This window comes from Helianthus annuus, chromosome 3, assembly GCF_002127325.2.
Source record: "Helianthus annuus cultivar XRQ/B chromosome 3, HanXRQr2.0-SUNRISE, whole genome shotgun sequence".
Taxonomy (NCBI): domain Eukaryota; kingdom Viridiplantae; phylum Streptophyta; class Magnoliopsida; order Asterales; family Asteraceae; genus Helianthus; species Helianthus annuus.
This window is the reverse complement of record NC_035435.2, coordinates 175,213,806-175,227,740: the sequence shown is the minus strand read 5'-3', so window position 1 is coordinate 175,227,740 and position 13,935 is coordinate 175,213,806. Positions and strand designations below refer to the sequence as shown.

General features: G+C 35.7%; 3 long non-coding RNA genes across 20 annotated transcripts in view; 2 read left to right on the top strand and 1 right to left on the bottom strand.

Annotated features, from left to right (window-relative positions):
* Positions 1 to 13,935, bottom strand: part of LOC110931045 — a 33,624-nt gene that overhangs the window by 13,751 nt on the left and 5,938 nt on the right. The gene's annotated exons all lie outside the window — the stretch shown is intronic.
* LOC110931046 lies at positions 5,417 to 6,879 on the top strand. The gene is made up of 3 exons (XR_002588171.2): positions 5,417 to 5,544; positions 6,060 to 6,113; positions 6,633 to 6,879. It is a non-coding gene; the product is annotated as an uncharacterized LOC110931046 (long non-coding RNA).
* On the top strand, positions 12,661 to 13,926 carry LOC110931048. The gene is made up of 3 exons (XR_002588173.2): positions 12,661 to 12,992; positions 13,146 to 13,238; positions 13,352 to 13,926. It is a non-coding gene; the product is annotated as an uncharacterized LOC110931048 (long non-coding RNA).

The window sequence follows — 13,935 nt, the reverse complement described above, 5'->3', positions numbered from 1 at the left end:
TTCTATGATTTTTCGAAAGTAAAAGTAAGGTTCGTCATAACGGATTGTAAGGAATGAAGAAGTTATGAAAGATAATGCATCATATCCGGTTCTTTTAGTTGAACCGGGTATGGGAAGTTATGTATGCAATGGACGAAAGCCTACCCGATCCGTCTTTCTCGGATCGGGGTATGATGTAAGCATGAAATGACTATGATTGTTCATTATGAACAAATCGAATGAAGGTGATGTAATGATGCTAGTATCCGTTCCTAACGGGTATGTTAAGTAAAGTATGCTTAGCCTCTATTTGAGACAAGCATGTAAGGAACCGTTTAACGGTTAGTAAAGTAATTGAATGATGCTTATCCGAAAAAGAAATAAATGGGTTTATTACCGAAAATTGTTAGTGGCGAAATACTAACCTATTTGTTATGTCAAATGTAGGTAAATCCTTAATGTAGGCGACTTGGCAAATTGGAGCGAGCATATGCACACTTTATGAACATCAAGCGCTTCCGCTATTATGTATTAATGTTTTGGGTCAAATGTCCGTTTTTGGTATAACATTGTTAGTAGTTACACTTGTTAATACTTGGTGTATGGTCTTAGTCATGTCTAGTCGAACGGGTCGTAAACTTGTTTGTTTGTTGATGGTTAATACAGGGATACACTCGTCTTGCGGACGGGTCATGCCCAATTTTCGTTAAAATCATGTGTTAATGATATTAACGTTTTTTTTTACCTTTTAAGTTGTGAAAGATTTGTACATTTTAAAAGTTTGTGTTTTTAGCGTCTTTTGGATGTCATTTCTTCTAGACGCAAATATGGGTGTTTCAAGTTGGTATCAGAGCCCAGGTTTGAGGGATTCGAGCACAAGTAGTAGTGCTTGAACTCAAACTGACGGCTCGCTCGAATGTGTGCTCGCTCCAAGATCGACAATGAGGTAAAAATTTAAGTTTCGGTAAATTTAAGTATGTATAGTGTGCTTACGATGTAAATGTTTAAGTTAAGTATGTGGAGGAGTAATAATGGGAGGTGAAACGGGAAGTTCTAGGAACCGTAGGGCTGGAACCGACCCGAAAAATGATTAAAAAGGCCTAAAACAAGTCTGCAACGAATTCAGCAAACGGGAGGCCGTCGCCGACGGGCTTCTGGCCGTCGTCGACGCCCCCCTATTTTGAGCCGACGCCTTATTCGACTGCTTATGGGAAGTGTGGCCGACGCCACTTTACAGGGCCCGTCGCCGACGGGGTCCTTGGGCGTCGCCGACGGGTTGTGTAAAGGCAATCTGCTGAAAAATTTTGTTTTTCACATTTAGAGTTACCGGGTTATCCGAAAGCCTATTTAATGATTATGTAGGGTCCATATAAGGCCTAATAGATGTATGTAACCACAATTAGTGGTTACGATGGAATGGATTCGAAAGAGTCGAAAGTGATGAATCAAATGACAAGATAAGAGTTATGAAATTTAAAAGATCAAAAATTGAAATGTAAGAATGTGAATTAAGTAAATGCAGACTAATGAACCATTATATAATGAAAGGCATGTAATGGTGTGAAAAAGAACGACACGAAATAAATGATGGAACGTAGAGAATTAGAAACTTGAAATGCATGATTACAAATGTTGTAATCAAAGGTTGAATTATGTGTTATATTGAAAGCTTGTGAATTATAATTTAAGTTCCCGTACTTCTCAGAAATGCCCGTTTTATGTTCTTGTCAAGTTATTAGAAGATATAATAAGTTATGTAAAGTTACGTAGACCATTAGCGATAAAGTAAAATTTAGAAAAGTCGAATGTAACGTATGGAATGGCATGAAATGGATGACGAATGTATAAAATGAAGTTGGAAACGTATGATAATGAATAATGAAGGAAGTAAATTAGACTAAAGTACTTGAATATGTGAAGGAACCTGAATTGTTAATAAATGACCATAAAAAAAATGATGATGAATGATGAGATTAATGGTGAAAATAAATTGAAGAATGTGAGTTAGATGGAATTCGTATGAGAATTCGGATAAATGTATGCTTTGATCAGAATTATGCATTAGAGGTTAGTACCCCGTGTTTGGAATGGTGTGATACTTATGCGTATATAATGATTTGCTTTAGTATGATAAAGAGGCGAATATGTGCTAAAAGTGAATCATACGAGCTTATTAGTAAAGGATATGTTGAAATTATGTTATATAGTTGCTTCGAATGAAATTTGCTATTTGTAGAATCATGAAGCATTAGCCATTAGCATGTGAAAGTACGTGAAAGTGAATGCATATATGTGTATTACTTGGTAGAGGCTCTTGCCTCTTAGTGGGAGGTCTTGGGTTCAATCCTAAGCAAGGGTGAGTTATTTGTAAATATAGGAGTTTGGGAGAGTAACGTTAGCCATTCAAAAAAAAAATTTATGTGTATCGTTTGAAGGATTACGTAAATTGTATGTATGAAATGCGAGGAATATTAATATTACAGTCTATCATATTTAGATGATTACATGTTCAAAAGTTTGAAGTGTGTAAGCAAGACAGTTGACTATCTAAAAGTCAACAGTATAGGGATATCATGAAATGGTCATCAGACACAAATACTAAAGTAAAGAGTTAATGTATTATGTATTAAGTGATTTACGTGTTATGCTTGATGATAGATTAGTTGTATGGATTTGAAATGAGATAGCTATTAATAAATGTCTCGTTTATACGAAATTTGACTAACGAAAGCCAATTAACGTATGAATAGAAAGAAAATGAATAGTTGTATGTATGCTCACATAAGCTAATAATGTTACGAATGTAATAATATGCAAGGATGGAAATCTCGTCAGTTGATTCAAGTATGGATGGCAAACGGGGTAAGAGGAAGCAATGAGGCAAATATGAACGTGAACACTAAAGGTAAGTGATTTTGCAATCACTTCAAATTTATCTACATGAAGGTGTATACATGTTTGCATATTCGAAATCAAAGTGAAATGTATAAATAAATTAGAAATGTTATGGTACGTTTTGTTGAAATTGTTGGCATAATGTTAAACCGATAAGACCTCATTATAAGGGTAAATCAGTCATAAATTTTAGTTGAGAAATTCTAAGACGGGAATGAAAACTTGGCAATGTTGATGAAAGGTATGGAAAGAATATTAGTCGGGATGTTAGCTAAAGACATTTTGTAAAGATGATTCGAATTGAAAGTAAGTACAACGCATACAACAATACTTATATACAATAAGTACTAAGTGTGATTAATTTTAAAAGGTTAAATTGTAGAAGACAGTAAATAATAATTACTTACAATTGCTAGAAGTATTACGTAAGAAATGACATGGTAAATGATACGACAGAAGAACGAAAGGTACAGATGAAAATGCTAGAATCTGAGAAATGAATTCAAACTGGTAAGAATGAAAGGTAATAAATTAAAAGTTCGAATCCGTAAGTGAAGACGGATTGAACAAGTGGGAATAAAAAGTAAGTACCAAACTCAAATAAGTTATACAGGTCAAATGGCGATCACCGTTTGAACCCGGTATTTAATGTTCGGTTTGTCAAGTTTATTACTTATAGGTGGGCATAATGTATGGGCATGCATTGTCACGGTTTGGAAAGCATTAACCGTTGCAAAGTATAAATAACGAGTCAAGGGTTTTGACCCGCGCCAGGTACATATAAAAAGATTATACTTTTAGTAAGAGCTTAGGGCTCGACTAGATAATGATGTGTCAGAATAGGATAACTGATACCCCATATGTAAGAATGTATTTACAATTAGACTTCCGAAAAGTCAAACGAAGTAAATGAAGTCCTTGCAATTATGCAAGTATAAAGTACGAATGTGTACCTCGATGCGACCACAATAAGTAAGGGGGTGTTAGTCTGACCTTGAAAGGTCAAACTGCGAAAGTTGATGAAATAACCAATAAAATGAAAGGATAGTATGTAAGAAATAGAATGTATGATATGTTTTAGCATGTACGTAAGAAAATTGTGAAAGAGACAATCGGCGAACAAACACCCTGTAGGACGCAAATATGAAAGGTTATGTGCTAACTTTTATTTATCGATAATATGATGGAATTCTTAGTGAGATGATAGTAATGAAGCTAATGGAAGGATGCTCACGAGTGGGAGCATATCTCATGAATGAATGAGACCAATTCTGGTACGGAAGTACATATAAAGAAGCGCATCGATCCGGCACACGGAAAACTGACTTATGCATTGAAGGACAGGTTAGTAAAATGTTTAAATCTTGATTAATGATTAAGAATCCGTAAATTTAATTGTAAGTGTGAACAAAATGAATGGTAGAATAATTATGGTATAGTATACAATGATCGACTTGTAACGGTCAGCGTGAGAAGGTATGAATGTCATTAAGAGGGAGATCTAAAGGCCTTAAATGAAAGTTGAGATGAATTGGTTAAACGCTAGTATGGTGCTCGTACACAACATACCTAGTTGTTATCATAAGTAGTTCATGCAAGGAGCTAATAATATAGTATGCGGGATTAAATTTGAGGCTAAACTCAAATTTGTAATTAATTCAAGTGACGGTAGTAACCGTAGAATGATGCCTTATACTCATATTAAGTATGAAAAAGTAATTAGGAAGTGGGTAGCTTTGTATTAGTACCACTAAGTCATTAAATGTTTATAGTATACGTATAATGTTATGCTAAGCCCTCATATGAACAAGAAAGTAATTAGAAGAACGTTAGTAATGGGATAATGGGGTTTGCTCATGATTACAATAATGAATTATATCGTGCATGATCCATGTGCGGAATGAAATAAATCGATTTATTTATATTAATAAATGTATGAATATGTTACGCTTATTTAGAAAGATAGAAACAAGCCGTAAGCATAAGCTTGTACGACCAATAGTATACATTTGGAATAAATTTCAATGAACGAACCGCTAGTGATGACGTATGCTAGGAACTAGCATTATAAAGTGAAAACGACACTAATAAGAGCTCTAGATCAGATTCTGACTTATATGTGATTATGAAAGTAATTTACTTGGTTTAAGAACGAAGGGACAATGTGTACAAATACGTTTATGCATAAATGAAACCCTTGCCAAGATCCCGAATGCATCCATGTTGAATTAAGCATCGTGAATGAATAGATGAAAAAGTAAGAGTAGAAGTGGTCTAGTTGGAATGAGAAAGGTTTCGGGGACGAAACCTCCTTTAAGGGGGGTAGACTTGTAACACCCCAAATATGTTTAATACGGGAATAAGTGAAAAATGAATAAAATTTAATATAGATGGTGAATTATGAAAAATGATAAGTTAAATCATGGGAAGTGTTTAAAACCAAACACTTAACAAACTTGAGGGGGTAATGTGGAAAATTGTAATTAACTAAGGGATTAATGATGTTTAACCCAAAAACACACATTCTGTGCGTGATTTGGGATCGATCAAGAAGAGGAGAAACAAGGGTTTACCCTTGTTCTTGCAAAACTCATCAATTAACAAAGGAATTCAATGTTAATCGGCTGCATGTATTAAATTTTCGATCTACTAAGCATACCTAGTGAAGTGGTAAGTCGAATTTCTTGATTTGGTGAATTGTAGAAAAAGGGTTTCAACCCAATCATGAGTTTGTGGTATGATTTGTGTAAATTGGATGTTAGGGTTACTACCTAGAGTAGAAATCATGCTTGATTTTAGTTTAATTGAAAGAAAATTTTATAAACCCACTTGATGAAGAATTAGCATGAAAGGATGATCAAGTAGAAGTAAATATGGGTAATCTTGATATATGATCTTGCTTGTAATATACTAATGCTAGATAAATTGATGTGGAATAGAAGAATTGTATGAGCTAGATTGATTATCAATGGTATCTAAGATGAACTAGTAGAAGTCATGCTTTGAATGCTTGTACATTATGCTTTACTAATATGATGCACACTAAGTGTTTGATGAAATGCTTAAGAGAATAAATGTGTGCAATTCTAAAAATTAGTGATAATGTTTGTTACTTGAAAATGAGAAATTTATGTAAACGATGGAATGAAAGTGTTGGGCTAAATGAATGAATGTGTTTAATGTAGGCGTGAAAGAAGAAGGCCCAAACACTAAGAAGACGGGAGACTCACAAGATCGAGGTACGTTAGTGTACACCCTATTTCTATTATGATATTATATGCATTATAATCTCAATCAAATTGTGTTGTTATGCTTCAATTGTGGGAATTGAATTCTATGATTTTTCGAAAGTAAAAGTAAGGTTCGTCATAACGGATTGTAAGGAATGAAGAAGTTATGAAAGATAATGCATCATATCCGGTTCTTTTAGTTGAACCGGGTATGGGAAGTTATGTATGCAATGGACGAAAGCCTACCCGATCCGTCTTTCTCGGATCGGGGTATGATGTAAGCATGAAATGACTATGATTGTTCATTATGAACAAATCGAATGAAGGTGATGTAATGATGCTAGTATCCGTTCCTAACGGGTATGTTAAGTAAAGTATGCTTAGCCTCTATTTGAGAAAAGCATGTAAGGAACCGTTTAACGGTTAGTAAAGTAATTGAATGATGCTTATCCGAAAAAGAAATAAATGGGTTTATTACCGAAAATTGTTAGTGGCGAAATACTAACCTATTTGTTATGTCAAATGTAGGTAAATCCTTAATGTAGGCGACTTGGCAAATTGGAGCGAGCATATGCACACTTTATGAACATCAAGCGCTTCCGCTATTATGTATTAATGTTTTGGGTCAAATGTCCGTTTTGGGTATAACATTGTTAGTAGTTACACTTGTTAATACTTGGTGTATGGTCTTAGTCATGTCTAGTCGAACGGGTCGTAAACTTGTTTGTTTGTTGATGGTTAATACAGGGATACACTCGTCTTGCGGACGGGTCATGCCCAATTTTCGTTAAAATCATGTGTTAATGATATTAACGTTTTTTTTACCTTTTAAGTTGTGAAAGATTTGTACATTTTAAAAGTTTGTGTTTTTAGCGTCTTTTGGATGTCATTTCTTCTAGACGCAAATATGGGTGTTTCACTTGACACGTGTCATAAGGTTCCGGTATGTGAAAACATACTTTAGAGGGACTAAAGTTGACAAACGGTGAAAACTATGGAATGTAAGGGTCCAAAGTGTCAACAATGGATAAATAGACTCTATGATAACCCTACATAATGTTTATAACCTTAAACGGATGGTTCATGGATCATACGAAGCGGAAAATGCCCAAAAGTGAGGAATTACAAACTATAGGGGCCAAAAGTGTCAACATGTTGAATTTATACCTCTGAGTGAACTTTTGGCAGACCCGAAGCTTTGTAATGCTAAAATATACTCACTAGAATATGTGGTAAAAATTTCATGAAGTTTCGATAACGTATGAGAAAGTTATGGCCAAAATCGTACTTGAGGGGTTAAAAGCGTCAACGTCGAATTTCATGGCTTTTCACTTGAGCGCAAAGTTATCCGAGGACATTACCATGTTGGTAAATGTCCCAAGGTTCTTAAAAACCAAATTTGGGGGTTTACGAGTCAAAATAAGTAGCCGAAACATCACGTGCAAGGACAGGGACCAAAGCTGCCAAAGTTTGAAAGTGTTTGGCTGACCAGCAGGCCAGGCGACCCGCCTGGACAGACCCAAGCGGGCCGCGTGACCCTATCAGATGCAGAAATTCGCGAAATGGGCATTTTGGGTCTGAAATTTGAATGGGAAACAGCTTGCAACACCTCCTAAACTCACCAATGAGAATGCTTGCATGTTGGGACACCTGTGGAGCTCTGGCAACACCTGATTTCATCATAAATTAGATCAAAAGCTCTCATTTTTGGGCACATGCATTGTAAACAAGAACACTAGCAATTGCAAGAACTCTCAAGACTTCTCCAGGAGCTTTCTGATCATCAAGGCAGACTCCAAGTGCTTGCTAGGCTTCATTAGGACCTTGGTAATCCTTTATATCATCCTATAATTCGTTCTAGCATAGATTAATTGCTAAAAGTCAAACCGTTGTTCTTATAATTTGACTTTTCGATTAAACAAGTGTTACTCTGTCATTTCTCAAATTGAAACCACTGATATGTTGGTATTTATGTGGGAAACAAACCCTCAAAAGGGTATTCTCTGATTTCCACCTTATGCATGCTAATTGTCGAGTCAAAGATGTTATTAAAAAGTCAACAGAAATCGTTTTTGCGAAAAATAGCTTAAATGGTAATGTAGATGACATGCAATCAGTTTGATCATCAAAAATAAATTATAATGAATATAAGAATGTGTTTTATCATAATAAACTCGACAATCCTTAGTATAAATACGAATCGGAACCGAAGGTCTTGTAAAACGACTTTTTCGTAGACTATCGATTCGGATCCGTGCATGCATGTTTGAGATCTGTATTGGAGCATATTTTTGACCATTTATATTTTGGTTAAACTTTCTGGAATTTTTATATCTCGAGTCTATACTTAGCCGATTCATTTGCATGTTTCCGATTTATGCTTAAAGTTGACTATTTTGCCCTTTTTGATATAAAACGTGATTTTTGGAAAAGTAAAAGAGTAGAAATCTTTATTTCTAATATATAAACTTGCACCGAAAATTTGAGATCAGTTAGTGGTCCAGATTTTGAGTTATGGCCGATATCGTAAAACTATATCTTAAAGTTACATAAACGGCGCATTTAGCGTATAACCTATTTCAGGCCACGTTTTGATATAAAACTTTTTACCCACTGATGTTATATATTATTTTGGGATTTTTGATGATTTTTATTTAATTTTTGGCTGATCGTATCATAGATCGCTTAGTCGATTCGGTTAATGCCGGTTTTGACCATTTAAGCCATAAAATGAGTTTTACACATTCTTTTGACCCCAAATCTTTTTCTACTGATTTTATATGTTAAATAAATTATTTTGAGCATTCTGGAAATATAAAAATCTCAGCTTTCTTTTAAAAACCCGGAAACGGCTCTAAATCGCATTTTTAAGCGTTTCTAGCGTATAGTAGGCGTTATACTCATTTTAAACATATAAGACTCATACCTACTGATGTAATTAGTATATTTTCATATAATAATAGTAAGTATAAATGTTTGAACTCAGATTTCCAGTTTTGGCAGTTTTAGCCCTTGTGAAATTACTAAAATACCCCTACGGTGCATAGTTTGGTTTTAAATGATAAGTTTTGTATACGGGTCATACTCTACTGTTATAATATATCAAATGAAGTATATTTACTGTATAAATCAGACCCGTAACTCAGATTTCCAATTTGACTCTTTTATAATCTTTTAAATGACCAAAATGCCCTTAGGAGGCGTAAATTGAGTTTAAAATCATTCGGGGCATAATAGAACATAACTTACTGATATTATATCATATTTAAAGCATATTATCTCAGGGAACTTGCATTTGACTCTTTTGGCTACCCGTAACGCCCTTTTAGCGTTCGGTTCGGTTTACGTAACTAGTTTGCGTAAATTGACCGAAACGGGTCAAACGTTATCATTTTTATCTCAAAATCCAGAATGTAATTAGTATACCCATATTATACAAGTATTCAAACTTGTCGGGTCTAAATCACATTCTATCCGGTCTTTCGCTTAATCGTGCGCTTGTACCGTATCGTCCTTAAAACTAACCGGTCAAAGCTTAGGCTTAAATAAAAGACCCGTTAGGAATCTAATAGGTTATTATAAACCTTTGTTCCAGATTAGGAGGCCCAGTAAAAGCTACCTACACTTACCAATTGTGATTCATACTTGCTCAGGTAAATACATTTTGACTTATTTTCCCTATACGGGCTTGGGGTACGGTATATAGAATACCGCTTGATCGAGCGCACAAATCCTGCGCCCTTGGGTGTCCAGTCTTGAATAGTTTGTGCGACTCGTTTAAACAGTCTTGTTTTACTTTAAGGGCTTGGGGGGTTATTGACCGTGTCCCGGATATCCTTGGCATTATCTTACGAGATGGCCACGACCAGAGCACGGGGTGTAGGCGTACACCCGACGTGTATAACTCTTTAATGTGGTGTGTCATTTAATCTTTAGCCCGGACAGCAGATCCCGGGCCACCAAATGTACGAGTAGCATGTAATTCGTTCACAAGTTTATATTGCATAATTATCCCAAGTTAATAAAAATATTTATGCCTTGTGCATTTAAATCAATTTTCAACCATTTTCAAAATGAGTCAGTTGATTTGTATTTACCAGTGTAAACTGACGTATTTTTCCCAAAAGGTTAAGTGCAGGTACTAAACGAACTAGGCTGGCTGTTTCCTAAGAGCGTCCACTATAGTCTCGCAAGCTCGGACGACAAATAAACTGTTGAACAATTTATCTTATTTTATTTGATCCGCCTGTGGATCCGTTTCAACTACTTATGATGTTATTATTACATTTTAATTAAAGTTGAAATGAATCTATTTCTGCTTCCGCTGTGCATTATTATATTGTGTTGTTTGTCTATGACGATGCCAACCACGTCACTGTACCCCACACCGGGCCCACCGGTGACACGTGGAGATCGGGGTGTGACAAATGGTTTATTTCAAAATTTAAATCTATAATATATTAAAAAGGAGAAGTGACGTACAAAATGGTAATTTTACCATGCGTATCAATTCTAAAGCAGCATGTACAATGTGCTTAAAGCATGTAAAATTGCAAGTTCTTCAAAGTTTTAAGACACTGTAGGGTTAACATTGGAATTTCACATGGAATTCTAAAGAACCCTAAATAAAGGCATGCAAATGAATCGTTTGTCGTTCAAGAGTCATCAACGGGTACAGAGTCCAGGGATTTCACCCCCTGCCCCAACCGATTTCTCCCCTTCTGATTTCTTTCTCTCAGTTGTGTAATGTGTAATTGAAAGTTAAAACCCTTATATGCGAATATACAGATTGTTGTTGCGGAAGGTGATGGGGCTTCTTTCTCTCAGGTGGAAGGATTGCAGATTTGGGGTCGCCAATTGGGGCTTCGACTCTCGTCGTCGGTTTAGATGATCAGAGCTTTCTATCCAGGTAAATTCCTTCAACATTATGTCTTCTTTGCTAAATTTGTGATTAATCCGCAAACCCTAGGTTAACGGTCACCATTCATTCGTCTGGATTTTCTATCTGGATTTTCTAATCAAATCGTGATTAATTCACAAACCATAGGTTATCTATTGATTAATCAGAATGAATTTATCTGAATGAATGTTAATTAATTCACAAGCTACGACTCTCGCTGTAAGTATTTTGATCAATTGAATTGGTTTTTGAGATTCAAATTTAAGTGTAGTTTATGCAGAGTTTTGTTAACAGGTTGTTGTGAAATGTAAGGTGACTCTTCTCTAAGAATTTTACAAGTTTTTCTGATGGGTTTGTTATGTATGAAAGAGTAAATGTGTGTGTACTCATAGGAACATGGCATTTAGCCAGTATCTGATTTCTTTTTGCCATCGATATAGTAAATGTTATTCCATTTTGGCATTTAAAAGGTGGACTGATTTGTTTCTTTTAATTGTATGATTACAGGTTTATGAAAAGGCGCTGAAGTCGTGCGCATGTACAAAACATTATTGGGAAGTCAAGCGTTCCGAAAGGTAAAGAAAGATGTTTACGTCGATATTTTGTGATAAAAATGACACATTTTAATTTTAGGGGACGGATTTTTACTTTTAAAGGCACGATGGACATGTGCTATGTGAGACGCTAAGCAGCAAGGATATGCCATTATCATCAAACAAAAACTGAGCATTTAAAAGACGGTAGTTAACTATTTTTATTGTTATTACAGTTGGGAAGCTGGACAAATATTGGCGAGGAAATTGATGCTTAGCCAAGTTGTTAATTTCTAAAAAGGTTGTCCGTTGGTTCTTGGTCCACAATTTGTGCATGGTATTAAATGCAGGTTTGCCTACTCTTCGAATGGCTGCACTATATGCGCATGTTGGTAGTTTGTGTTTACTACCTGAATTGGGGGCATCTGTGATTAAAGAGGTAAAGTCCTTACCCATTTTGTATGTAGTACTAAATCAGAGGTGTCAATTTCAATCTTGTGATTTATATCAATGGGTCAAAACAGAGGAATGGGTCAAGTGGGTCAAACGGATTGAGCCACTTCGCATATAACGAGAATGTGGCTTGCCAGTTATAACCAATCAAAATATTCCAGTAACACTAGCAACCAATAAGAAAAAGGAACACACCAAAAATCTCTCCCTATATTCGGAAACCAAGGTCCACCAATCCCTATATATATGCGTACATTAAATGGAAGATTGCATCATGAATCTTACAATCTCTCTATGTTTAGTTGTTTACATCTGATTGTAAGTTTTGTTTCGGTTATTAGTTTCTTGAATCTAGAAGACAATGGCTCATACCAAGCAAACCGCTCGCAAGTCTACAGGTGGAAAAGCTCCCAGAAAGCAACTGGCTTACAAGGTACGTACTGTTGTAACCTTATTGTTTTTGATCAAATGTGTATCCCACTTATATAGTTAATGATATACCACACCTGACAATGCATTGAGCGGGTTTTTCATCCCGCCGCAACGCGCGGCAAAATGGATCAAGAACGAAACTAGATACATACTTGGGTGGCCGTAAAAATTTGAAGACTTGGGTGATCTCCCTGTACATCATCCTTAATAATTTAAAAAATGGTTAATATTTATCGGTATGCTGTATGGCCCGTAACAGTACCATGGTGGGACTAACTTTGGCCATACTATTGGAGGTCCGTTTATTGCGACAAGTTATGATTACGGTGCTCCACTTGATGAGTATGGTATTTTTCTTCTTAACCTTGTTTCGCGGGTCATTTTGTATATGTTAATCTGTATGTGTCGTTTTTTTTCTCACAAAGATTATATGTCTGATGATTACTTGCAGGAGTGCCTCGACAACCGAAGTGGGGCCACTTAAAAGATTTACATAAGGCCATCAAGCTTTGTGAAGACACGTTGGTAGCAACCGACCCAACAACTACTTCTCTTGGTCAAAATTTAGAGGTGAAGTACTCCTGTTCTTGATCCATTTTTAAACTAAGGATGTACTTTAACATTTTTAAACTAAGAAATGAGCCTAAAAAGGTGACACGACAAACGGTTAAGTGTAATTTTTATGTGTACAACTTAATAAATATTTTTTTTAAATGAGGCCAGTGTAGGATTGTTAAGGGGGCCGTGTCCGCGAGGTCGAACCCGGCTTAAACCTGAATATGGCACAGACCTGAAAAAACAATCAAATTCTGGAAGGTACCCAACTGCCCGCTTTAACTCTATCTTTATTAACTTTTCATGGCACTGTCTTAGTCAAGGCTTTTATAAGAAAAGAGAACATGTTATCCATGCTGTTTGCTTGATGACAGCCTGGTGCATCTGGCTGCACCGAAACAATAAGGTTTTCAATCGGAAAAACAGTTCGGTCAACATGGTGGCGGAAGAAATTAAAGTTAGCACTTTTTGGTGGATGACAAGAAGGGCCAAAAGAGCTGGCCTCACTTTGGATAGCTATTTACATGATTGAGCAGGATGCTTTACCAACAATTCCAAAATGTAGAAGCATTTGCACGTATCGAAAAAGAGCCAGGGCTTTCATTTGATGTGTTCTTTTTGTTATGAAGATGCCACTCATAGTAAAAAAGATTACTTATACAGGTTGATTATTGCTAGACTGATTGAACTTCCAGTAGATCATGTGGAAAAGAAACTGTCATAGATGATATTGGACAACAACATAGAACACTAGATCATGATATTGACTTATATATGTTTTTTATATCGTTTTAAGGTTTGAATTATGCTACTGTCCCTTATTATCGACTCCGCAGCAACGCGCGGGTTACCCACTAGTTTAGAATAATGATTAACTTCAAAATTTAAAATTTAAAATCTAAAAATCAAATCACTAATATCTAATCCCGTAAATCAAGCAAACTTATTAGGAAAGTCT